The 24,347-nt window shown below is 40.1% G+C and overlaps 1 long non-coding RNA gene and 1 other non-coding gene across 3 annotated transcripts in view; one reads left to right on the top strand and one right to left on the bottom strand.

The window, feature by feature from the left end:
• LOC144376058 (uncharacterized) overlaps nt 1-22,740 on the top strand; it is a 26,007-nt gene extending 3,267 nt beyond the window's left edge. Inside the window, exons 3-4 of one of the 2 annotated variants that reach the window (XR_013436092.1) lie at nt 10,971-11,040; nt 12,191-22,740. This is a non-coding gene — a long non-coding RNA (uncharacterized LOC144376058). The remainder of the gene's footprint in view (nt 1-10,970; nt 11,041-12,190) is intronic. The other variant, XR_013436094.1, reaches the window with a different exon arrangement.
• Trnav-cac (transfer RNA valine (anticodon CAC)) lies at nt 12,757-12,825 on the bottom strand. The gene has a single exon. It is a non-coding gene; the product is annotated as a tRNA-Val (tRNA).
• Nucleotides 22,741-24,347: the final 1,607 nt, after the last annotated feature.

The following is a 24,347-nucleotide window of genomic DNA, read 5'->3' on the forward strand; positions in this document are numbered from 1 at the left end:
TCCTGCCTTAGCCTCCAGAGTCACTGGGCTTACAGGTTTGTGCCACTGCGCTCAGTGACTGTATTATATTGTATGGATGCACCACAATTTGTTTATTGATTTGCCAATTATTGGACACTGAGATAGTTTATAGTTTTGGCCTATTATGGATAAAGCTACCATAAAGATTTACTTTAAGTCTTTGTATAGACACATGTTTTAATTTCCCTTGGAAAAAATACCAAGCAGTGAATCAGATAGTTGGCATATATTTGACTTATAGCCTGTGACCTTGTTAATATTTCTTATTACCTCTCCTTGCTTTTTTTTTAATTTCTTAGGATTTTTGTTGTTGTTGTTGTTTTGTTTTTTGATACCAGGGATGGAATATAGGGGTGCTTGACTACTGAGCCACATCCCCAGCCGTTTTTTATTTTGAGACAGTTGCTTAGGGCCTCTCTAAGTTGCTGAGGGTGGCTTTGAACTTGTGATCCTCCTGCCTCAGCCTCTTGAGCTGCTAGGATTACAGGCATGTACCACTGCACCTGGCATTCCTATTTGTTTTTAATGATTGATTGATTGCAGTACTGAAAATTGAACCCAAGGGCTCTCCACCACTGAATTACATCTCTAGCCTTTTTTATTTCTTGTTTTGAGACACAGTCTCACTAAGTTACCCAGACTATCCTCAAACTTTTGAACCTTCTGCCTCAGCCTCCCAAATCACTAGGATTACAGGCATATGCCACCATGTCCAGCCCCCCTATTTGTCCCACTTTTTGTCTGTTTTGTTTTTCCTTTTGGATTGAACATTTTTAAATATTTCTCTTATTTCAATTGTTGAAATTGTAACTTTTTTTGTTTTAATATTTAGTGGTTCCTGTTACTCTAAAAATAAAAACATATTTTTATCAGAGTTCTAGGCCAGAGGTCCAGCTCTGTGGATCCAACAAATTAGGTCCATCCACTTGGATCCACAGAAAAAGTAATGGTGAAAAGCATGAAAGGAATTTTAATCAGTGCAGCTCTATGGGAAGTAAATGGGATCCATGTCTTTAGCTCTGTCTTTGAGGGGCTGACAATGACTTGGAAGTTTTATAGAAGGGGGAATGAGGGCAGGGATTAGGGATTTGCACAGCTGGAGGCTTTTCATAGCTGCCAGTGGAGGTGATCTTGATCAGGTGTGGTCTATCCATCATTATCCCAGGTCCTAATAAGAAAGTTATTGTTGCATTGGGGAGGGGGTGGAGGGTGGTGGTGGTAAGCTTCAACTCACTGCAAGATGTTTATCAAACCAGACTTTGTTCCTAGTTCCAAGGTGACTAGGAGCAAAGAAGATGAATGCAAAATGGAAGCAGAGATGCCAAGTCTTTAATTCTGCTTGTAGTCAGCCATTGCACATTCACAGGCAAAAGTGAAGAGTCTAAGTCCTTGCTAGAATATCAGCCAGAGTTCTCTAAAACCACAGAATCAATAAGAGATAGAGAGAGAGAGAGAGAGTTAAAGAGCTTTATTGTAAGAAATTAGCTCACCCAATTATGGAGGCTAAGAAGTCCCAAGATAAGCAGGTAACAGGTTGGAGATTCAGGAAAGTTTATGGTTCCAGTCTGTGTCTGAGCCTGAAATGCTGAAGATTGGTGTCCCAGCTCAAAGACAGTCAGAGAGAATCTTCCTCTACCAATAGAAGGGCCTTTTGGTTTTGTTCAGATCTTCAAATGATTGGATATGGCCACCTCATATTGAGAGGGCAATTTGCTATACTCAGTCTATCAGTTTAAGTGTTAATCTCATCCAAAAATATCCTTCTAGACACACTCAGAATGTCATTTAACCAAATAGCTAAGTACCCCATGGCCCACTCAGGTTCACACATAAAATAAACTATCACATCAAAGATTTGCAGTTTGCATCTTTAACTTATCACAGTCTATATTTAAATAATATTCTATCACCTTATGTACAGTGACACAATAGTGTACCTTCATTGTCCCCTCGTATGTGGATATTGCCTGAGTATAACTTATTTATAGCTATGAACTCTTTAATACATTGTTATATTTTGCTTAAAGAGTAAAGTTATCTTTTATTTAAAATGAAAAAAATATTATCTATTTATTACTGGTGATTGAGCACAGGACTATTTTCTGAGCTACATCCCCAGCCCTTTTTATCTTATTTTGAGACAGGATATTGCTAAGTTGCCCAGGACTCAGTCTCTTAAGTAGTTGGAATTATAGGCATGTGCCATGATGCCCAGTTTTTCTATGCATTTTTATCTTATCTGGTGTCCCTTGTGCCTTTTATAGACCCAAATATTCATCTTTGTCATATTTCTTCTTCCTTGTGTTTATTATTTCTTCCTTTATTCCTTCCTTCCTTCCTCCTTTTTTCCTTCCTTTCTATTTTGAGATGGTGTCTCAGTGTGTTTCCCAAGCTCGTTTGAATTCCTGTGCTCAAGTGATCTTCCCTCAACCTCCCCTGTAGCTGGAACTACAGGCATGTGCAACCATGCCCAACTTCTGATCTATTTTTTAAAAAATATTTTATATTGTGTAGGTCTGCTGATGACAGTTTCTTTCAGCTTTTATTTGTCTAAAAAAGATATTTCACCTTTAATTTAAAGTTTATTTTTTTTAACTTTACAATTTACAAAGAGTTTCAAAATTGCTCCTGGAATTTCCATAAACTCTGTTCCCAGTTTCCCCATATGGTAGCATCCTACATAGCTACAAATTACTATCAAAACTAGGAGATGAACATTGATACAATACTATTAACTCATCTAGAGACCTTATTCAATTTTTGTCCTTTATCCTTTTTCTGGTCTTGTATCTAATCCTGCATGACTTATGGCCTTGAATTGTGTCCTCTCCCTGGTCTCCTTCACTCTGGGACAGTTCCACAGTCTTTCTTTCTTGACATTTGTAGTGGTTGTTTGTGGTTGCCCTGCAGAGCAGGGATCAGCTCCTTATCCACAGTTTGGTTTGGACGTGGAGACTGATGATGTATACCATGAAGACGTGAAAAAGTTGATCACTTACAAGAGGAGACTTTCTGGGCAGAGCAGAACAGGCCTTCAAATGCCTGTTGAGAGAAAGGAAGGGGCAAATGGCCCTGGATTTTATTAGGGCTAAAGGATGAGGCTTAAATGAGGTTCCCATGCACAGGCCAGTGTTTTTATGATTTGGACTTCCTGCCAGAGCCAAGGGAAGAAGCACCTAGGCTTTTTTATCTACCAAATGTAGGGCCAAAGGGAAAGGGGGAGTCGTGAGGCTTCAAATCTGTCTGGGCAAACATCAATCATGGAATCAGACTCTGTTGCAATTCACCCTGACAGTGGATGTGTAATGGAAATGTGTCATATTTAATTTGATAAAACTTAACCTTGGGGAAGTAAACTGATATTATGCTCTATGAGGCCTGCAGCCCAGGGCCAGTAAGGGAGCTGAGCATTTTGTTGGATGCTTGTTTAAGAACCCAGTCTGATGAATTTTTTTTAATATTTATTTTTTTAGCTGTAGTTGGACACAATACCTTTATTTAGTTTATTTATTTTTATGTGATGCTTAGAATTGAACCCAGTGCTTCACACATGCTAGGCAAGCACTCTACTGCTGAACTACAACCCCAGCCCCCAGTCTGATGCATTTTTAGAAGTGAAATGAATGTCTTGGTCACTCTCAGTAATGTCCAAAACTCTGAAGAGGACAAAGCATGTCTTAGTGAGACCTTGTATTGTGGCTCTAGTATGTCTGACTCTGATTCATATTTTTGCATATCTTGAAACAAGACATTCCCAGAGTTCTTTACCTCAAAGAGGGTAACCTTGGAAAAGGCATCATTGCCATTGGTTTGACCAGATGGCCAGATGATTAGCAATTACCTAACCATCTGAAAAATGTTAAGTGGGGTCATTTGTTGTTCAGGACACAAATTTTACTGCTAATATGAATGCCTTAAAAGTTGGGCACAGTGGCACATGCCTATAATCTCAGCTACTCCGGAGGCTGATATAGGAGGATCACAAGTTTGAGGCCAGCCTTGGAAACTTAGTAAGAACCTGTCTCAAAAAAATAAAATAAGAAGGACTGGGGCTGTAGTTCAGCAGCAAAGCATTGGGTTCAATTCCTAGTATTAAAAACAAATACTTTTTAAAAAATTGTGTGGGAGCTAGGGATATTGCTCAGTGGTAGAGCACTTTGCCTAGCATGTGCAAGGCCTCAGCTTTAATCCCCAGCACCACACACACACACACACACACACACACACACACACAACAACAACAACAACAAAATACCAATGATAAAATTAAAAAAATATTTTATGGATATTTGGGTCCTGTCTTTCATCAGCGGAGTCTGTTAAGGGATGAAAGGTGCAAATAGAAAGCAAGCACTGTGGCTGGGGGTGTGGCTCAGTGGTAGAATGCTTGCCTAGCATGAGCAAGGCACTGGGTTGGATTCCTAGCATCACACATATGTACATGTGTATACACACACACACACACACACACACAAATAGAGGCATTGCCACCCTTACAGTATATGAACTCCCTTTACTATTCACCCAGTTAATCCCACGAGGATCCCTAAGTAGCCAAGAAGTCAGGAAGAACATTGTGGCATCTGGTCAGGAGACGAGGACAGTGGAATCTACCTGTGCTGCAGGTAGGATATGCTACAGGACTCTATTGTAGCATATCTATACTGTAGATACCAATTTCATATTAGCAAGAAGGCCTCAATAGCCATGCCAAGATTGTGTGATGCTGCTCCCATGGCCCAAGACATAATGGACAGCTGGGTAGCATGGTCTCAAGTGCTATGAGAGCCTCCTTTATGGAAGAATCCTGTATGAAGCTAGTAGTTCTCAGTCTAATGGTATATAGCAAGGAGCTGAGTAGAGCAATTTCTTGCATCAGAAGTCCGTGGATAAATTATAGGCATCATGGGTGATTTAGAGACTAAGGAAACATGAGAGGAGGTTGTTAAAGCCTCTGTGGTGAAGAAGTCTTTTGTGGGGGCATTAATAAAGGATCTCTTGTATTGCAATTTTTTTTTGTACTAGTGATTAAACTACCAGGGATGATTTGCCACTGAGCTACATCCCCAGCCCTTCTTATTTTTTAAAAAATATTTATTGTTTAGTTGTAGATAGACACAATATATTTATTTTATTAATTTATTTTTATGTGATGTTGAGGATAGAACCCAGGGCTTCGAACATGCAAGGTGAGTGCTATACCACTGAGCCACAACCCCAGCCCCCCCATTTCTTTTTTTTTTTAGAAATTTTTAATATTTGTTTTTCAGTTTTCGATGAACACAATATCTTTATTTTATTTTTATGTAGTGCTGAGTATCGAACCCAGTGCCCTGCGCATGCCAGGCAAGCGCTTTACCGCTTGAGCCACATCCCCAGCCCCCCCACTTCTTAATTTTTATTTTGATACAGGGTTTGCTAAGTTGCTCAAGTTGGCCTTGAATTTAGGATCCTCCTAACTCAGCGTCCTGAGTCAATGGGATTACAGACATGTGCCACCATGCCCAGTCTTCAACTTGTTTTAACATTGACTATATTGAGGATCAATAGGTGTTTCTTTTTCTTTCTTTCTTTCTTTTTTCTTTTCTTTTTTTTTTTTTAAGAGAGAGAGAATTTTAATATTTATTTTTTAGTTTTTGGCAGACACAACATCTTTGTTTCAATGTGGTGCTGAGGATTGAACCCGGGCCGCTTGCATGCCAGGCGAGCACTACTTACCACTTAGCCACATCCCCAGCCCCCAATAGGTATTTCTTGACAGCATCAGGGATGTACAATCATCAATTTAACAAATAATGTTCAGAAATTTTATGAGAAATTTTATATTTTCTATTTTGTGTGAAGCAATGAATCATCCTTTTTTCTGAACTTCTTTTTTAATGTTTATGTCTTAGAGTGTCCAATGAGAAGAATGTCATTGACCTAATGTATGTCATATCTAATGAACATCATCAATCTAATGTCATACCTGTGTTCCTGAAGAAAGTTGAATGTAATAAAGATCTTGCTGGTGAAGATTGTATGCAGTGGCAAGTCTTTCCAGGTGCCATGTGGGTAAAGATATATTGTGTTGCTTCAAAGGTGAGGGTATGCCTGTAATCCCAGCTGCTTGGGAGGCTGGGGCAGGAGGATCACAGATTCAAAGCTAGCTTAGGGGAAACCCTATCTCTAAATAAATTATATATATATATATGGCTGGGGATGTGGCTAAGTGGTAAGTGCCCCTGGGTTCAATCCCCAGTACCAAATTAAAAATAATAATAAAAACAATAAAAAATGGTTGGAGGGGCCGGGGCTGGGGCTTAGTGGTAGAGCGCTCGCCTAGCACATGTGAAGCCCTGGGTTCAATCCTCAGCACCACATAAAAATAAATAAATAAAATAAAAGTAAAATAATTTTAAAAAAAATGGTTGGAGAGATGGCTCAGTAATTAAGTGCCCCTGGATTCAATTCCAGGTGCCAGGAAGAAAAAAAAAAAACTAGAGGGCAAACTGGCTGAAATAGGCATTTGACAGAACATACTAACCAAATATGATTGTGAAGTATTCAACAGTTGCTGATTAAATAGAAGCAGTAATTTTAGTAATATAGGATAAGGAGACTTGTCTGTTCTTTACTTTTTACTTTTTATTTTATTTTACTCATAATACTTTTATTTGGGGTGGTGCTGGAGATTGAACCTAGGGCTTCACACTTGAGTGCTCCACCATTGAGCTACATCCCCAACCCTTTTTAATTTTTATTTTGAGCAAGGTCTCACTAAGTTGCCAAGAGCCGGCCTTGAATTTGTAATCTTCCTGCTTCAGCCTCTTAAATTTCTGGGATTACAGGTCACAATGCCTGATTTGCTCACAACACCTTTGATGGCAAAAGTGTGAGTTTTTCTTATACCAACTCAATTTAATTCTGATACTGTCTCCCTTGGGTATCCAGAAAATCCTACAAGATTGCCTCTACTTCAGACACCAAGTCCCAGGACTCCTATACTTCTCATTAGGAGTTCCCAGGATCAACTCAAATTTGAGGTTTTATTAGAACAGCTCACAGAACTCAGGAAAATGCTTTATTTTGTTTACCAGTTTGTTATAAAGATACAACTCAGAAACAGTCAAATAAAAAAACATGCTTAGGGCAAGGTATTAGGCCTAAATTATCAACCAAGTAGCACTCTGAACCCCAAAGGTTGGGGATTTCACAGAAGTTTCATTACATAGACATAACTAATGAAATCATTGGTAACCAATCACAATCACAAGTCACTAGTCACAGCCCCTTTGCTCACCCTAGAGGTAGGGAATAAGGAGCATTCCAATGCTCCATAGCCTTTGTCTTTCAGGTAACCAGACCCATCCTGAAGCTACTTAGGGGCCCCAGCCACCAGGCATCTCATTAGCATGCAAAAGATACTCCTCAATGGAGAATTCCAGGGTTTTAGGTTGCCAGGAATGGGAGTCAAAAATCAATATATATTTTTTTAAAAAAACAGTACAAAAGTCTTAGTGCATGGAACTAAAGCATTATGATTGTGATAATCCATCATCAGGCATCATTCACTAATTCTATGTATAAGACTAGGACAAATCAGAGTGGAAAAAAATGGGATAATTAACCCTTCTTTTTATCTTTTATTTATTTATTTTTTAATTTGTTCTAATTGGGCTGGGGGTATAGCTCAGTTAGTAGAGTGTTTGCCTTGAATGCACTGGGTTCAATCCCCAGCACCTCAAAAAAAAAATTTTTTTTGTTCTAATTTGTTATACATAACAGTAGAAATGCATTTTTTTTAAATTTTATTTTTGAGATAGCATCTTATTTTATTTTTTATTTTTTTAAGAGAGAATGAGAGAGGAGAGAGAGAATTTTTAATATTTATTTTTTAGTTCTTGGCAGACACAACATCTTTGTTGGTATGTGGTGCTGAGGATCGAACCCGGGCCGCACGCATGCCAGGCGAGCACGCTACCGCTTGAGCTATATCCCCAGCCCCTAGAAATGCATTTTGACACATTGTACACAAATGGAGCACAACTTCTCATTCATCTGGCTGTACATGGTGCAGAGTCATACCGGTAGTGTAATCATACATGTATGTAGGGTAATGTAGGATCTGTCTCATTCCACCATTCTTCCCACCCCCACACCCCCTCCCCTCTCCTCACTCCCCTCTGCCCAATCCAAAGTTCCTTCATTCTTTCCTGCCACCCCTGCCATTATGGAGCAGCATCCACTTATCAGAGAAAACATTTGTCTTGTTTTTTGGGGTTTGGCTTATTTCACTTAGCATGATATTTTCCAACTCCATCCATTTACCTGCAAATGCCATAATTTCATTCTTCTTTAAGGCTGAGTAATAGTTCATTGTAATCACCCCTTCTTTAAATAAATCTTATATATAATGAGTTTTCAAAATGCTTTTTTTTTGTGTGTGTGTACTTTTGTTCCACCCAGGATTGAATCCATGGGTGTTTAACCACAGAGTTACATCCCCAGTCTCCTCTTTTTTAAAAATTATACTTTATGTTTAAATTTTTTAATGCTTATTTTTTAGTTGTAGTTGGACACAGTCCCTTTATTTTATTTATTTATTTATTTATATGTTGTGCTGAGGATTGAATCCGGGGCCTCATGCGTGCTAGGCGAGCCCTCTACCACAGAGCCACAACCCCAGCCCCCCCCCCAAAATTATATTTTATTTTTGAGACAGGGTCTGGTTAAGTTGCTGAGGCTGGCTGTGAACTTGAATCCTCCTGCCTCAGCCTCCTGAGTCACTGGGATTACAGGTGTGCACCACCATGCCTGGCCTAAAAATGTTTTGTTTTGCTTTTATTCTTTGCAGTCCTGGGGATGAAAGCCAGGGTCTTGCACATGCAGATGAGTGCCCTACCACTGAGTTATACCGCCCCCCCTATACAATGGGTTTTCAGTTGCTGAAGCCCTTATATTAATCTATATTGGTCTGTGTAAACAATTTTAATAGATGTGGCAAATCTGTATGTTCCCATTTTGCTAAGCCAGTTGAAGATTTAACCTTTTTTTCATTTAGTTCTCTCTAGGTCAGGTTATATGCCCATTATGAGATATTTTAGGGCAATGAACATGATGACCAGAGGAGTTTTGCACACCTATTTGCCCTCTATTTAGTGTTTAGCAACATGTCTAAGAGTATGGGGAATACTTTGTTTAAATTTAGTGTAACTGTGATTTGAACCCCTGCATCCAATAAGATCATGAAGGCTTGCTAATTGGTGCATTGAATCAGAAGTTAAAGTTAATTTAGAATTTATGCTTTTAGAAAGTTAAAAAACAATCAGGACTGTCTCTCCCGCTGGAGAATGATAGCTCTCATTCTCCCTTGAATGTATATTTCTTCTTTACCCCAAAGGCATCTCTCACTTTTGAGATTGTCCCCATTCTCCCTTTAATATGCATTTACTTTTCTAAATAAACCTGTATATGCCGTGTATATGCCAAACCAGCCTGTGTGTGTGTGGGGGGGGGAGGTACTGGGGATTGAACCCAGGGCCTCATGCATGCAGGTAAACACTCTACCACTGAACTACATCCTCAATCCCTTAAATACTTTTATCTTATAGTTTTAAAAGTAAATTTTAGACTTCCAATTGGGTTAAATCATGAACTTCTGTTTCAGTTTTTGCTCTTTTTCCCTGAATCAAGGGCATGTGGTGTGTGTGTGTGTGTGTGTGTGTAACTGGCTATGCCTTCAGGAAAGGATCCTCTTTTCTCTGCTTATATTTTTAAGTTGATTCCTCTAGAATTCCGAATCAGTACTCTTAGGATTAGGGGCATCCTTCACGGCAACTGCTGTTTGATTTAGGGACCCTGGGCTTAAGCTGGGTTTGAATGAATCCTTTGGTATGTTGATAAGCTGTAGCATTTAATCAAACCCACATTCTTCCTGGGTCTGGTTTATAGTTATCTGGTTGGGTAATGGCATCTTCTAAGAGGAATGAGGTAAAACATTCTGGGCTACTTTTTATAATGGTTTATTCCATGAGTGCTTGGACATATTTCTGTTTAATCCTGAGACTGTTCTTCCTCACAGGAGCAAGAACATGATGGGCCTGTACATTGCACAGGGCATCTGTCTTTCCCTGGAAGGCTCTGTATAGAACATAGGCATTAGCTGGTGCCTGGTTGAGACATACCACCAATGATCACAAAGTGATGACTTACTGTCATTTCTTTGAGTCTCAGACCATGGTTCCTGCTGGAATGAAGAAGACATATGATTTAATCCAGCTGCACAATAGGTCCATGTGGATACACAGATCAGGGTAACTTTAGGACAGCCTCAACCTCGTACTCCTATGGGTAAATCTATAACAGGTATATTAGGGCTTAACGAATGTAAAACAATACTGCACAGCTCAAATTATAAGTCGTCTAATAGGCAGCAGAATCAGTTAGCAAGTCAGGCGGAGAAAGCCCCCTGGAGTTGGGGATCACCATCTAAGCCACTTGGTTCTCTATGTAAGTTGTCTTGTGATTGTCACTCAGGAGACAAGATCAAACCTCTACCCAAAATCTGGTTTAGATATCAGGATTGATGAACACACACACACACACACACACACACACCTTTTGGAAAGGTTTATTAATCATATAATGGGGCTTTATGTGCAGAGGAGGCAATTTCTCACACAGGCCTCATAATGGCTTTCAAGGAGGAGTGAATGATCCTGGGGTTTTATTGTTAGGGAGTAGGACCAGAGTGAGGATCCTGGTTTTCATGGTTTGAATTTCCCTGATGGTGCCAAGGGTGGAGAGTGCCCTAACTTTTTTTTGGACATAAGAGAAAGCAATTGGGGGGAGAATCTTGAAAAAATGTCAGCCGTAAAATATCAAAAATGGAGTCAAATACTTTATTATACTGATCAGTAAAAGGAAATAATAATTTTTTTAGAATTTTTTTAATATTTATTTTTTAGTTTTCGGCGGACACAACATCTTTGTTTGTATGTGGTGCTGAGGATGGAACCCGGGCCGCACACATGCCAGGTGAGCGTGCTATACCGCTTGAGCCACATCCCTAGCCCGGAAATAATAATTTTGTAAATTTTTTCTCAACTTTAGTTTGATATTTCTCATGACTAAATAGAAGGTATAAATTTTGGCATGAGCTGGGAATGGTAGTTCAGGCCTCTAATCTCAGCAGCTTGAGAGGCCAAGGCAGGAGGATCAAAAGTTCTAATTTAGAGAGTCGCTGAGCAACTTAGCAAGACTCTGTCTCAAAACCAAAAATCAAAAGGGCTAGGGAATATAGCTCAGTGATAAAGTGTCCCTGGGTTCCAATCCCCAGTACCAAAACCAAAAACAAAACAACAACAAATATTTTGGCATAAATATTCCAGAAGTGATGTTGAACCCTTCTCAGTGATGACACCAGGAGTTGTAGACATTTTCACTAGGGAGGGAATTTTTCTCCAAGTACTCTTGTTAAGATTTTCAATAATTTGATTGTGATATATCTTGGTTTGGATATTATCCCATAAGGCACTGTTACTTTTGTGTGTTTTTCTTTGTGCTTTATTTTGAATAGTATCTATTGCTATGTTTTTGTTTTGGAGTTTGTTTGTTTTTGGTACCAAGGATTGAACCCAGGGATGCTTAGCCACTGAACCATATCCACAATCCTTTTTGTTTTTTATTTTGAGAGAAAGTCCCACTAAGTTACTGAGGCTGGCTTTAAATTTGAGTCCTCCTGCCTCAGCATCCCGAACCACTGGGATTACGGGTGTGCACCACTACATCTGGCTATTGCTATGTTTTCAAGTTCACTAACCTTTTTGTCTGCAGCGTCTAATCTGCTGATAATTTCATCTAGTGTTTTTTTCAAATTAGATCATGTTTTTTTCATGTCCTGAAGTCCCATTTTGGGTCTTTTTCATACCTTCCATCATCATATTTGTTTTTCTTTATACTCTTGAGCATATTTCTGAGATTTATAATGGCTATTTTAAGGTCCTTGTCTACTAATGCCAACATCTCTGAATTTGGGGGTTTGTTTCTGTTGCTTGATTTCTCTCCTGATTATGGGTATTTTTTCTTTATTTGACTACCTGGCACTTTTTTATAGGATGCTGAACATTGTGTATTTTGTTGTTGTTGTTGTTGTTAATTTTAATATTTATTTTTTAACCTTTGGCAGACACAACATCTTTGTTTGTATGTGGTGCTGAGGATCGAACCTGGGCCACACACATGCCAGGCGAGCGCGCTACCGCTTGAGCCACATCCCCAGCCCAACATTGTATATTTTGGTTTGTTGCATGCTTGACATTGTTTATTCCTTTAAGAATGTTACATTTTTTTCTGGCATACCATTAAGTTTCTTGTGATTTCTTCTCTTATGAAGTCTTGTTCTTAATCTTTGTTAGGGCAGATCCAGATCAGCCTCTATTTTGGAGCTAATTTAACATCACAAACTCTCTACCCTTCTAAAGTCTACCTAATACATTTGTGTTATGAACCATTCCTATCCCTGTGTAAGTTCCAAGAATTGTTTGGTTTACTGCTTTCTGGTTAGCTTTGGGGAGTTTCTTGTGATACACATTTATGCAGATCAGTGCCAGCCAACGGTTTGAGGAGATCCCTCTGAAAGTCTGTGGGGCTAGGTTTTTTTTTTCCTCTCTCTCTCTCCCTTATTTTTTTAAAACTAGGTATTGAACCCAGGGGCATTGTACCCTGAGCCACATCTCCAGCTTTTTTTTTTTTTTTTGATGCTGGGGATTGAACCCAGGGCCTTGTGCATGTGAGGCAAGCACTCTACCAACTGAGCTATAACCCCAGCTCCCACATCCCCAGCTTTTTTTTTTAATTTTTAATATTTATTTTTCAGTTTTCGGTGGACACAACATCTTTGTTGGTATGTGGTGCAGAGGATCGAACCCGGGCCACATGCATGCTAGGCGAGCGCGCTACCGCTTGAGCCACATCCCCAGCCCTATCCCCAGCTTTTTTATTTTTTATTTTGAGACAGGGTCTCACTAAGTTGCTGAGAGCCTCCCTAAATTGCTGAGGTTGGTTTTGAACTTACAATCCTCCTGGCTCAACCTCCCAAGTCATGAGGATTAAAGGTATGCACCACCGCACCTGGCTTTCTCTCCCTTACCTTGCACTCTGTTACAAATTCTGGCAGCCTTAGTTGCTTTGAATTCCAACTTTATCTCCTAAACTTAGTGAGGCCCGTGGGCTCTGCTTTGGCAGCCCTTGCAGCACCCTTTGAGCTGTCTCCAGGCAATCACCTGGGGCACTTGTGAGGCTCAACTCATTTGTTTCTCTTCCTTAGAGATCTTCCTCTTGTGCTACCTGCTGTCCAATGTGTGACAACAGTTGTTTCATGTATTTTGTTCAATTTTCTAGTTATTTTGTGTGCAGAGAGGGGAATTCCTATAGCAGTTTATCCTTCCTGGGCAGAAGCAGAAGTTCCTCATTGATCCTTTTAAAACACAGGGCTAAAATTCATTCATATGCTTAACATTTCAAATATTGATTTGGCTTCATAATTCAAATGATTAGCTGTACTCAGCTTTATATTTAGAATTAACAGGCTTCTAATATTTGAGTGTACAACTTGAAGACCAAATAAAGAAACTCTCACTTCTTGATTTAATTGGATTGAAAGAGATTGAGTCTATGAATCTTTTGCCAAACCAGGGAGAAAGGACCTTGGAGCATCGAAAGAACAGGAAGCAGGTCAGACGTAGCTGGAGTAGAGGGAGAGAGGAGTACAGTGGTTATGGACTGAGATTGGAGAGCCAGGCAGATCATGCAGGGTCTTGGAGGTCAGAGTGAGGAATTAGGATATTATTCTGAGTTTAATGAGGGTCACTGAAGGGTTTGAAGCAAGGGAGTGGCACAATCTGATGTGTGTGTGTGTGTGTGTGTGTGTGTGTGTGTGTGTGTGTGTGAGAGAGAGAGAGAGAGAGAGAGAGAGAGATGCTAGGGACTGAGCCCAGTGGCACTCTATCATTAAGCTGTATCCCCATTTCCTTTTATTCTTTTTAGTTTGAGCTAGGATCTGGTTAAGTCCTGGAGGCTGACCTCCAATTTGCAATCCTCCTGTCTCAAACTCCCAAGTCACTGGAATTACCAGTGTGCGCCACTGTGCCTGGCTACGGTCTGACTTTGAAGAGCACTCTGCTGTGTGAGCAATGGATTTCAGGGGCAAAAGGCAGAAGTTGACCATTGGGAAGCTGCTGTTGTAGTCAGGGTAACCTGAACAAAGGTAGGGAGAGTCGAAGGAGACAGGAGTAGACAGGCTCTAGCTATATTCTGTTAGGAGCTGGGAAAATAACAAATGCATAAAAGAGATAAGCTCCTGCCATGTGGGGTCTACAGATGAATGCAGTGACTGGTTGTTAACATTTTGGGTTCACAGACTCCTTTGAGAATTGCATGAAAGCCACAGGCCCTCACCAACAAGGAAAACCATCTTTGTGTCATTTTAGGACTATTTTACATTAATAATGATAAATTCACCTGATCTAGTAGATACTAAAGGAAGAGCAGAGGTTCCCCTGTGTGTAGAGAAGTAGCGCAGACAGAATTATGGAGAAATGGGGGTGGACCATCAGGACAAGCAGGGTGCCACCTGTGCTGTAGTAGAGGATGCTTGGGGGGAAAAGTGACAGCACGTGAGGCTGGTATCCCCTCAACCCACCCATCAGAACTGTGCTGAGATTAAAAGCCTGGTTCTTCTCTGAAAGAGAAAATACAAGAGACAGAGTGGTTAATCAGTGCTGAGGACTGAATGTTGGTACCCCAGGAAATAATACATCTGTTGAAACATAATCATCCATATGATGGTATTCAGGTGGTTATTGTTTAATTCTGGCCCTGCCTCCAGCTGGCTGTTCCTCCTGCCTCAGTTTTTTCACCTGTATTTCAAATATCATCATCATGATGTTCCCCCTCCTGGGTAAGCCAGGTAAGTCAATTAACATAGGGCCTGCACACAAAAAGAATTGGGAACTGTTTTATTTTTTTTTAACTGGCAATATTGTTTTGCAGCGGAAACCTGAAAGCAGCTTAGCATAAGCAACATTAAACTAAGGTTGGTGGGAGACAGAATTCTTGGCAATAAGTAGAGGTTTTTAGGTTGCGCTTTGGCCTGCCTTACCGCGAATAGACACTAGAGGGTGCTCCGCGCTCAGAAAGCGGCTTGTTTCCAGGTGCAGAGACCTGCAGAGAAAGTTAGTCCTTCCCGCCCAGAAGCTTTCTCTATGGGTCTGATGATTCACGGTGGAGAAGTAGCTGCTGCCTTGGCTCAAAAGTAAGGACTTGGGGGAAAAACAGGAGAGAACAGCAAGCAGCTGTATCGAACAGAAACGTGGCTCCTTCAATTAACTTTCTGCTGGTCTTGTGACCTGGAGGACTGGGGCAGTGTCTTATCCATCCATAAGCCTCAGAGCCGAAACACATAGTGTCTGGCAGCCCGTCAGCGGTTTGTAGATATTTATGGAAGGGAATATCCAATGGGAACGTCTGAGACCTAAATAATTATAATTACAAACTGGCAAATGCTGGCATGGATGGTTACTGAGCATTATAGGTACATCCAGAAGAAAGGGGGTTGGGGAGGGTTGACCAGAACGGCTTTTTTAAATGCAGGGTTTGGGGTTCTTTGGGGAGTACCAAGAAAAGATCTTTTCTTCCACATCTGGTTTTTGAATATTTAGAAACAGCTTCATGCTCCATTTCCTCCAGATTTTTCCTGTGGAATAATTTCTAGGCTTTTCACCAAGTTAATGGTTCTCTGCAGAATTGAAGAAAGGCAAATGATAGTTTATACCTACTGAGTTCATCTCTTCCTATCATCTTAATTACCTCAACTAATTTTATCATTATCTTATTTAATCCTCATAACAACCCTGTGAGGCTAAGGCTAGTACTTATATTTTACAGATAGGATGTGACAGGGAGTGGCAGGATAAGTATTTGAACCTAGACAGTCTGCCTTCAGAAGATGCCTTCACAACTTTTTGCTTGTGGGGCATGGTGGTCCATGCCTGTAATCCCTGTGACTCAGGAAGCTGAGACAGGGGATTGCAAGTTTGAGGCCAGCCTCAGCAACTTATCAAGGGCTTCAGCCTCTTGATAGAGACCCTATCTCAAAATTTAAAAAATAAAAAAAACTTTTTTTCTTAAAATAATAACAACTGACAGTTAAATGGCACCAGAGAATCTGTGTTTTACATTTATTAATTCATTTAAGTCGTTTAATTTTGACACCTCTTTGGACTCCTATCTCCCATCTATAAAAATTAGCACAAAAATGGATCAAGGTTCTAACTGTAAGAACTAAAATTATGAAACACTTAGAAAAAAATGGAGGTGTACCTGGGATACATCTATCTCAGGCTCTTTTTATTATTTTATTTTATTTTGACACAGGGTTTCACTAGTTGCCCAGGCTAGACTCAACTTGCCATCCTCCTGCCTCAGTCTCCTAAGTAGCTGGGATTACAGCTGTGCACCACAGTATCTGGCTTATTTTTATTCTCTTCACAGGTATTGAGAGTTCCAAAGAACTTTTGTTTATGTATTTGACTTTATTTTTATGTCCACTACCCATTGACATTTACTATGTTAAAAATTAAAACTAAGGCTGAGGATACACCTCAGTGGTAGGACATGTGCTCAGCATGTGTTGGGCCCTGGGTTAAATCCCAGCACCTCAAGAAAATATTAAAAATAAAAACTGAAAAACTCAAGAGGGCTGGGGATAAAGCTCAGAGGTAGAGTACTTGACTCAGATATGCAAGCTCCTGGGTTAGATTCCCAGCATCACAAAAAGAAAAAAAAAGCCTGAGAAAAATTTTTTCTAAATATTTATTAATTCATTTAAAGTATCATCACAAATCATAAGTATGTTAACATAAGTAACTGTTTATGCAAAATATATCTTCCAAAGCAAAAACTAATAGAGTGACATTGTTTTGCATTTTCACAAATGCAAATTTGTGAAGATGGGTAGATTATTCTTCCTATACTTGACCTGTTGAAATCTATTGTTTTGATTGAAATAATATGAAAATACTCTGACTTCACAGAGATATGTAATTGGAAGGGGAAATATTTTAATAGACTTTTCAAATGTGTTTATTTTTCTTAGACAACACACCAAAACTGGACAGGTGGTAATTTGGTTTTGTTTTGCAGTTCTGGGGTCGAGCCCAAGAGGATTGCAAGTTCAATCCCTGGCACACACACACACACACACACACACACACACACACGGGGCATAAATAATAGTATACTGGGTTGGAGAGGTTCAAAAACCTGCTTCTGAAACCATCCTCCCATCCAAGCTTCAAGTCCCAAGTTACTTATCTGAAAATGAGAAAGGGACTAGTTTCCACATCCACCTTAGAAAGTTAGGGTGAGTTCAGGTGACCCAATGAGACACTGGAAGGTTCTTCATACATTACAAATGTGTTGCCTTCTCCTGTTAGGCTCAGCTGCCCTCACTAGCAGGTTACCTCTGCAGGCTCCTCACATGCAAGTCACTTCCCCCTCACTTTCCACAAAAATCTCATGCCAGATTTTTTTTTCTTTTTCTTTTTTCCTTTTTACTGGGGATTGAACCCCACAGGCACTTTACCACTGAGTGCATACCCAGTCCTTCCTATCTATCTATCTATCTATCTATCTATCTATCTATCTATCTATCTATCTATCTATCTATTGGTACTGGGCATTGAACTCAGGGGCACTTAACCCCTGAACCACATCCCTATCCCTTTTTATGTATTTTGTATAGAGACAGGATCTCATTGAGTTGCTTGGGGCCTTGCTAAATTGCTGAGGCTGGCTTTGAACTCCAGACCCTCATGCCTCAGTCTCCCAAGCTGGGTGGATTACAGGCATGCACCACCATAATTTTATTTTTTATTTTGAGACAGGGTTCTCACTAAGTTGCTGAGGCTGGCCTTGAACTTGCAATCCTCCCACCTCAGCCTCCCATGTCACTGGGATTATAGGCATGTGTCCCCGTGCCTGGCAATCAGATTTCTTCCATTCCAAATGGATATTCTTGATTTGGGGAGATGATAAAGGATTGGACATCAATCTTTATTTTTGAAAGTATGTTGTTTTTGAAGATTGTTAAAAGATTATTAAATCTTTTCAAGTCTTACCTTCTAAATCAATATATTTTAATTGCTAACAAGCCTGTCTTTTTCTGTTTTTATCCTAGTTACAGAAAAAAATGCTGAGCTCTGTATAAAATGCTAGAGACCTCCTCCCCAACACACACCTCCTGCTGGGTTGCTGTTGAGCTGTTCTCTGTTGTCTTATCAACTTGGCATTACTATGTGGGCCATGTGTCATATCTCCAGCCTGTTTTCTGGCTGTTCAGAGACTCTGTCGCATGTTTGGGCTGAACTGTACACAGGGTTTCCTGCAGATGCTCCTCCACAATTTTCTTTTATATTAAGAAATGCGCATGGTCTTATTTAGAAATGATCTGGTTTTTTTTGATTCTAGGTGTTTAGCTGTCATTCAGCCCATGAAGATGACAAAGCTATGCGTGGAGTCTAAAGGCTGAGAATACTGGCTTTCCACTTTGGATCTCCCCCTCCCCTTCTTTTTCTTAAGCAGTTCCGGTCAAGTAAAGAGCAGAGAGGGAAGGGAGGAGGAAGACGTTTTGGTGACCTCAGTTTTGCAGTTAACCCTTCGGTCAGGACCCGGATCCTGACCAGATGCGGGCGGGAGTTGGGGTGACTTTGGTGACAGCGTCTGCTCTGTGGGAGAGCAGGTCGTTCTTTGGTCTAGCGTTGGTTCATCTGCCCCACGCAAGGCTCGGATGGAGCCATAAAGCACATCCTGGGTGACTAAGACACGGAGTCAAGGTCACAAGACCCGGGAAAGGGGCCCCTGGTGCCATGGCCACCGCTGGCTGGTTGCAGCTCCACCATCCTCCACACTCTGGGAGAAGCGCCGGCGCCTCTTCCCCTCTGGCGGCCAGCAGGGGTCAGTGTTTGGCTGCAGGTGAGCTGGCAGAAGCCAGATGCTCAAAGTTTCCTCTGATTGGATCTTATGCCCAACCACCTGTCAGGTATCCTTCCCCAGCCACATCTTTCCTAATCCCTTCGGGTTGTCTTTTCCAAACACCATGCCTGCACCCCCTCCTTTGTAGGCATTTGTAGCTGGACCTATGGATAATTGCTTCTTAGGTTCATACCAGATAGAGGTGCCACATTGGAAAGAGAAATTGGCATAGAGTCAGAAGGTCTGGCTTCAACTTTCTGTTCTGCCAATTACTGCTATGTGATCTTGGGCAAATCACTTTACTGCTCTGTGCCAAGTTTCAGTTCTCCAAAAATAAGTTAATGACAGTAAGACTGGCTGTTTTACCATATGCCAAGGATTTATATGCTATATACTATGTGTATTATCATCTAAGAGTTGAAGATGAGGAAACTGGGGGCTCTGGGAGATCAACAGTAGCAGAAAATACAGAGTTGGCATCTGAACCCAGATCTCTCTCCTACCAAGTTATCCTACCTTGAAGGGCCACAGTGAGATTTAAATATGAAAATTATATTGTTATTCTCTCTGGCAGTTTGGCCTGGGTCCTGGTGAGTACCCTCTCCAACTGAGAAGGGTACGGGGGAACTCATTTTCCAATTGTTAGAAACATCCTCAATTAGTGAGCTGTGGAAAGAGGCCAGTGCCTTAAGACACCAAGACCAGAAGGGCAGGTGTCTCTTCTGTCTTGCTTAATGCTCTGAGTCTCTTACACAGCATAGTTCCTGATGCATAGTAGATGCACAACAAATATGAAAAAAATATAAATCTCTATGCTTCCTCCATCATTCTAAGATAAATCTTAGTTCGGAGCCATTTTTCATATCAAGTATCCAATTAACAAGCAAGTGACACTAATTACTTGTCTAATGGCCATTGTCAAGTTTAATTAAAGGTTTTATTGGATCTCCTAAAACTCCTACCACACTTTCATTATCTAAATCACAGAGATTCAATAACAATCTTTTTATTAGTATGCTCATAAGATAAATTGAGTAAATGATCTTAATGACTCATCTTTATGACTTATGACATTGAGAATAAGTTACAGGGAAATGACAAATGACATAACACTGAAGTATCAGAAAATGCAGTGGGCATGTGACTCTGCAAAAAATCTCCTATGTGTACCTAGGGACTTCAGAAGCCCTCCGTCTCATATCCCTCCTTGTTCTACTTTGATAATTTATCATTGAAGCAATTTTATTTTGATTTTTTTCCCCAGTAGTGCAGGGCAAAGAGCAAAAGACCAGGGTTTGAGTCTTGGAGGAGACCACTTCTTAATCTAGTCCTTCAGCTCCAGTTTCCTGAATTCTAAATGGGGCTAGTATTCTCCAGTTTCTCTTGACACTCCTTTTATTTTGGTTGTAAATTCTTCTGCTGCCTCTCCTTCCCCCTGGAAGACTCTAACCTCTGACTTTTATTTTTCTCCCACTCCACTGTCTTGTTGGTTTCACACATTTATGGACCAAACTGCTGCCTGTATGGGGTAATTCCCAGATGTACAGATTTACTATTCTTCTTCAAAACAACTTTAGATCAGACCTCCATCCTTGACCAATCAACTGTAGCTAGGGAGGTGAAGTCTGTATGAACAGAAACTACCATTAGGATCCCAGAGATTAGGAAGGAAAAGGAGAATTTACCAGCAAATTCAGGAGAGCAACACTGGACAGACCACACTTGATGGCTGACAGCTGAGGTCATTTCTTCTTGGACGTGCCCACAGTGATATTGTACAATCTTTGCCTAAACTTATCATCTTCCTCTGAAAAGTGAAATCTCCTCCTGTTCTAACCTCAACGAATGAGGCCACTATCTACCAAGTCACCCCAGCTAGAGATTTGAGAAACATTCCAGAATCTTCCATCTGTATCATAACACCAATACATCTAATTAATCAAGTCTTTCTAATTTTGCCCCTGGATACTTTTCCTGTCCATTCCTACCGCCATTTTCTGAGACCAGGACTTCCATATTGTTGCTTCACACATACGAGGATTTTTTTCCTCAGCTGCTTGACAGAGACTGACACATCTGTGTTCCAGCTTGTAGGAAAGAGGAAGAGGCTGTGGAAAAATACATGCTCAGTGTCTGAAAGCTCAGACTAAAAATGGCCTTCATCCTTTCTGCTCATATTCTGTGGTGAAAACTTAGTCACATAGTCACCCTTAGTTGAAACGGAGGTTGGAAATGTGTCTCCAGTTGAGCGGCCATGTGCTATAACTCTATTATAGTTCCACTACCCCTTATCTCCAAGTTTTGAAATTCCAGACATTCTGAAAAGCTTCTTGTTAAGTTAGGCACAAACTCATGTGGTGGCAAAATCTGTCTTGAAAAAGACATGAGGAATTTATAGAGGCATCTATAAAGACTATTTATAGTCTTTATTCCACCCACTTAAAATGACTGTTACTGTATTTTTGTTGCAGAAGTGCCAATATATTTGATGAAGCTCTCTCCAGACCTGACTGGGGTAATTAATTCTATGCAGTGGATGTAGCATATTACCTTTCAGAAACTGAATAGATCTAAAATTGAAAAACCCCATACTTTGGAGGACACTGATTTGACAGTCTTTTAAATGGTTCTTGCCCCCTAGGTGAGGAGTCTGTGGGTCCCCTGCCACAGGAGCATCCCTCAACCCTAGATCATATCCCAGGTAACTGGGACACTGGGATTTGCTGCCCAAATCCCAAAAGCTGTGAGGGCCACTGTAATAGGTCTACCTTCTGGACAGAAGAGCGTGCCACTATCATATGCCTAAAATGTGACCAAAGGGCAGCTATTTGCTGCAAGAATGGATATAAGCTGGTTGTGCAAATTAAGATGTCTATACGTGTGTTTGTGAGGACAAAATTGAGTGTGTAAAGAGAAAGGTACTGGATGGAATCATCAAAAATTGTGAACTTGTCCCTGATCAGATGTGTCAAGGTAGGACTGAGCACACAGTTATTTTACAGCAGATACCTTGGTTTATACATTTTAATATTTTAGACACGGATATGCAGCCTTCCATTTGTACTCTTGCACCAGGCCCTGCAATTTCAGGTGAATCTGTACATCAACAACAGAGGTTTGGAGAGGGTTGGTGCACCTGTGCTATGAAGGAAAAGGAGAATGGAAACCACATCTCCTTTCCTGGCACCTAGGAGATATGCAGTACAGATCCAACTGAAACCGGGATCACAACTAGCACACAGAGCTTTTGGGGAGACCAAGGGATGTGGTATGTGAACGCACTGTGTAATTTATGAAAGACTCTACAAATGTGGATGATGATAATCATGATGATTATAGAGTACAATATGAGAAAAGAGGAAAGGGAAGGGCAGGAAAATCTTAGATCTAGGGTAGATGATGTAGGGAAAATAGAATTTTATTAAACCCGTACATCAAATTTAAAAGACTAAACATCTTTGCTGTGTTGAGTCTTGAGTTGAACTTGAGTCCATGAACATGACAAGTCTCTCCATTCATTTAGATCTTGCTTGATTTCTTTCATCAATATATAATTTTAATTTTCAGCATACAAGTCTTGTTCATGTTTTGCTAGGTTTACATGTAAATATTTCTTTTTCTTAGTGATTTAAAATTATATATTCTAAATTTTGGTGTTCATTGCTGGTAGACAGTATATAGAAATAAAATTGATTCTGGTTGTGACCTTGCTGAACTCACTTATTATTTCTAGGATGTAGTGTGTGTGTGTGTGTGTATCCCTTGAGATATTCTATGTAAATAATCATGTCAACTGCAGAGACTGTTTTACCTCTTCATTTTCAATTAATGTGCCTTTTATTTCCTCCTCCTCCTCCTCCTCCTCTTCCTCCTCCTCCTCCTTTGTAGTAGTTTTTGGTTTTTTTAGACTAAAATTAAGGAGTTGGCAGGGTTGCTTAACCACTGAACTACATTCCCAGTCATTTATTTTAAACTTTTTTATTTTGAGAAAGGACCTTGCTAAATTGCTGAGGTTGGCTTCCAACTTGCAATCTTCCTGCCTCAGCCTCAGGAGATGCTGGGATTTGGGATTATAGGCATCCCTCTCTGTGCCTGGTTTCTTTATACTCTTAATATGGTAGATTACACTGATTGATTTCTGAATGTTGAGTCTGCTTGCATTCATGAAATAAATCCTACCTGGTTATGGCATATAATTCTCCTTATGTGTTATTGAATTCTACTTGAAAATCTTTTAAAGTTTTTATTTATTTACTTATTTATTTTGCAGCCCTAGGATTGAACCCAAGAATTCTCTACCACTGAACTACATCCCCAGTGACCCCCCCCTTCTTTTTTAAGAAAAGGGATCTCAATAAATTGCAGAGGCTAGCCTTGAAATTGCAATCCTCCAGGGCTGGGGATGTGGCTCAAGCGGTAGAACGCTCACTTGGCATGCGTGCGGCCCAGGTTCGATCCTCAGCACCACATACCAACAAAGATGTTGTGTCTGCCAAGAACTAAAAAATAAATATTAAAAATTAAAAAAAAAAAAAGAAACTGCAATCCTCCAATCTCAAGCTCCTGAGTAGCTGGGATTATAGGCAATGCACCACTGCTCCTGATATTTGCTAATATTTTGTCAAGGATTCTTTTTTCATCAAAAATCACAAAGGATACTGGTCTTTAGGGGGTTTTGGTACTGTTTTTAACTGTTATTTTTTATTAGGATAATATTAACTTCATAAAATTAATTGGGAAGTAGTCCCTCCTTTTTGTTTTCTGGAAGAAATTGTGCAGAATTTAATTCTTTAAATGTTTGGTAGATTTCTCCAGTGAAACCATCTGGACCTGGAAATATTACAAGGGTAAGGAACATGTTTTTTTTAAATATTTTTTAGTGTTGGCAGACCTTTATTTTATTCATTTATTCATATGTGGTGCTGAGAAATGAACCCAGTGCTTCACACATGTGAGGCAAGCACTCTACCACTGAGCCACAACCCCAGCCCCAGGAACATGTTTTTTATTACAAGTTCAATTTCCTTGCTAGTTGCAGAACTATTCAAATTACCTATTTCATATGGGATGAGTTGTGGTAGTTTGTGTTTTTTGAGGAATTGATCCATTTCGTTTAAGTTGCCAATTTATGTGTGTAGAGTTGTTCATAGGGTATTAATTTCCTGTGGTTGTAGTAACAAATTAACACTATTTAATGACTTAAAACAACAACAAAAAATTTACTCTCAAACAGTTCTGGAAGCCAGAAGCTCAAAGTTAATATCAAAAGACTAAAATTAAGGAGTTGGCAGGTTGGAACACCTTCCAAAGTC

The sequence above is a fragment of the Ictidomys tridecemlineatus genome, chromosome 3, assembly GCF_052094955.1.
Source record: "Ictidomys tridecemlineatus isolate mIctTri1 chromosome 3, mIctTri1.hap1, whole genome shotgun sequence".
NCBI classification, from domain to species: domain Eukaryota; kingdom Metazoa; phylum Chordata; class Mammalia; order Rodentia; family Sciuridae; genus Ictidomys; species Ictidomys tridecemlineatus.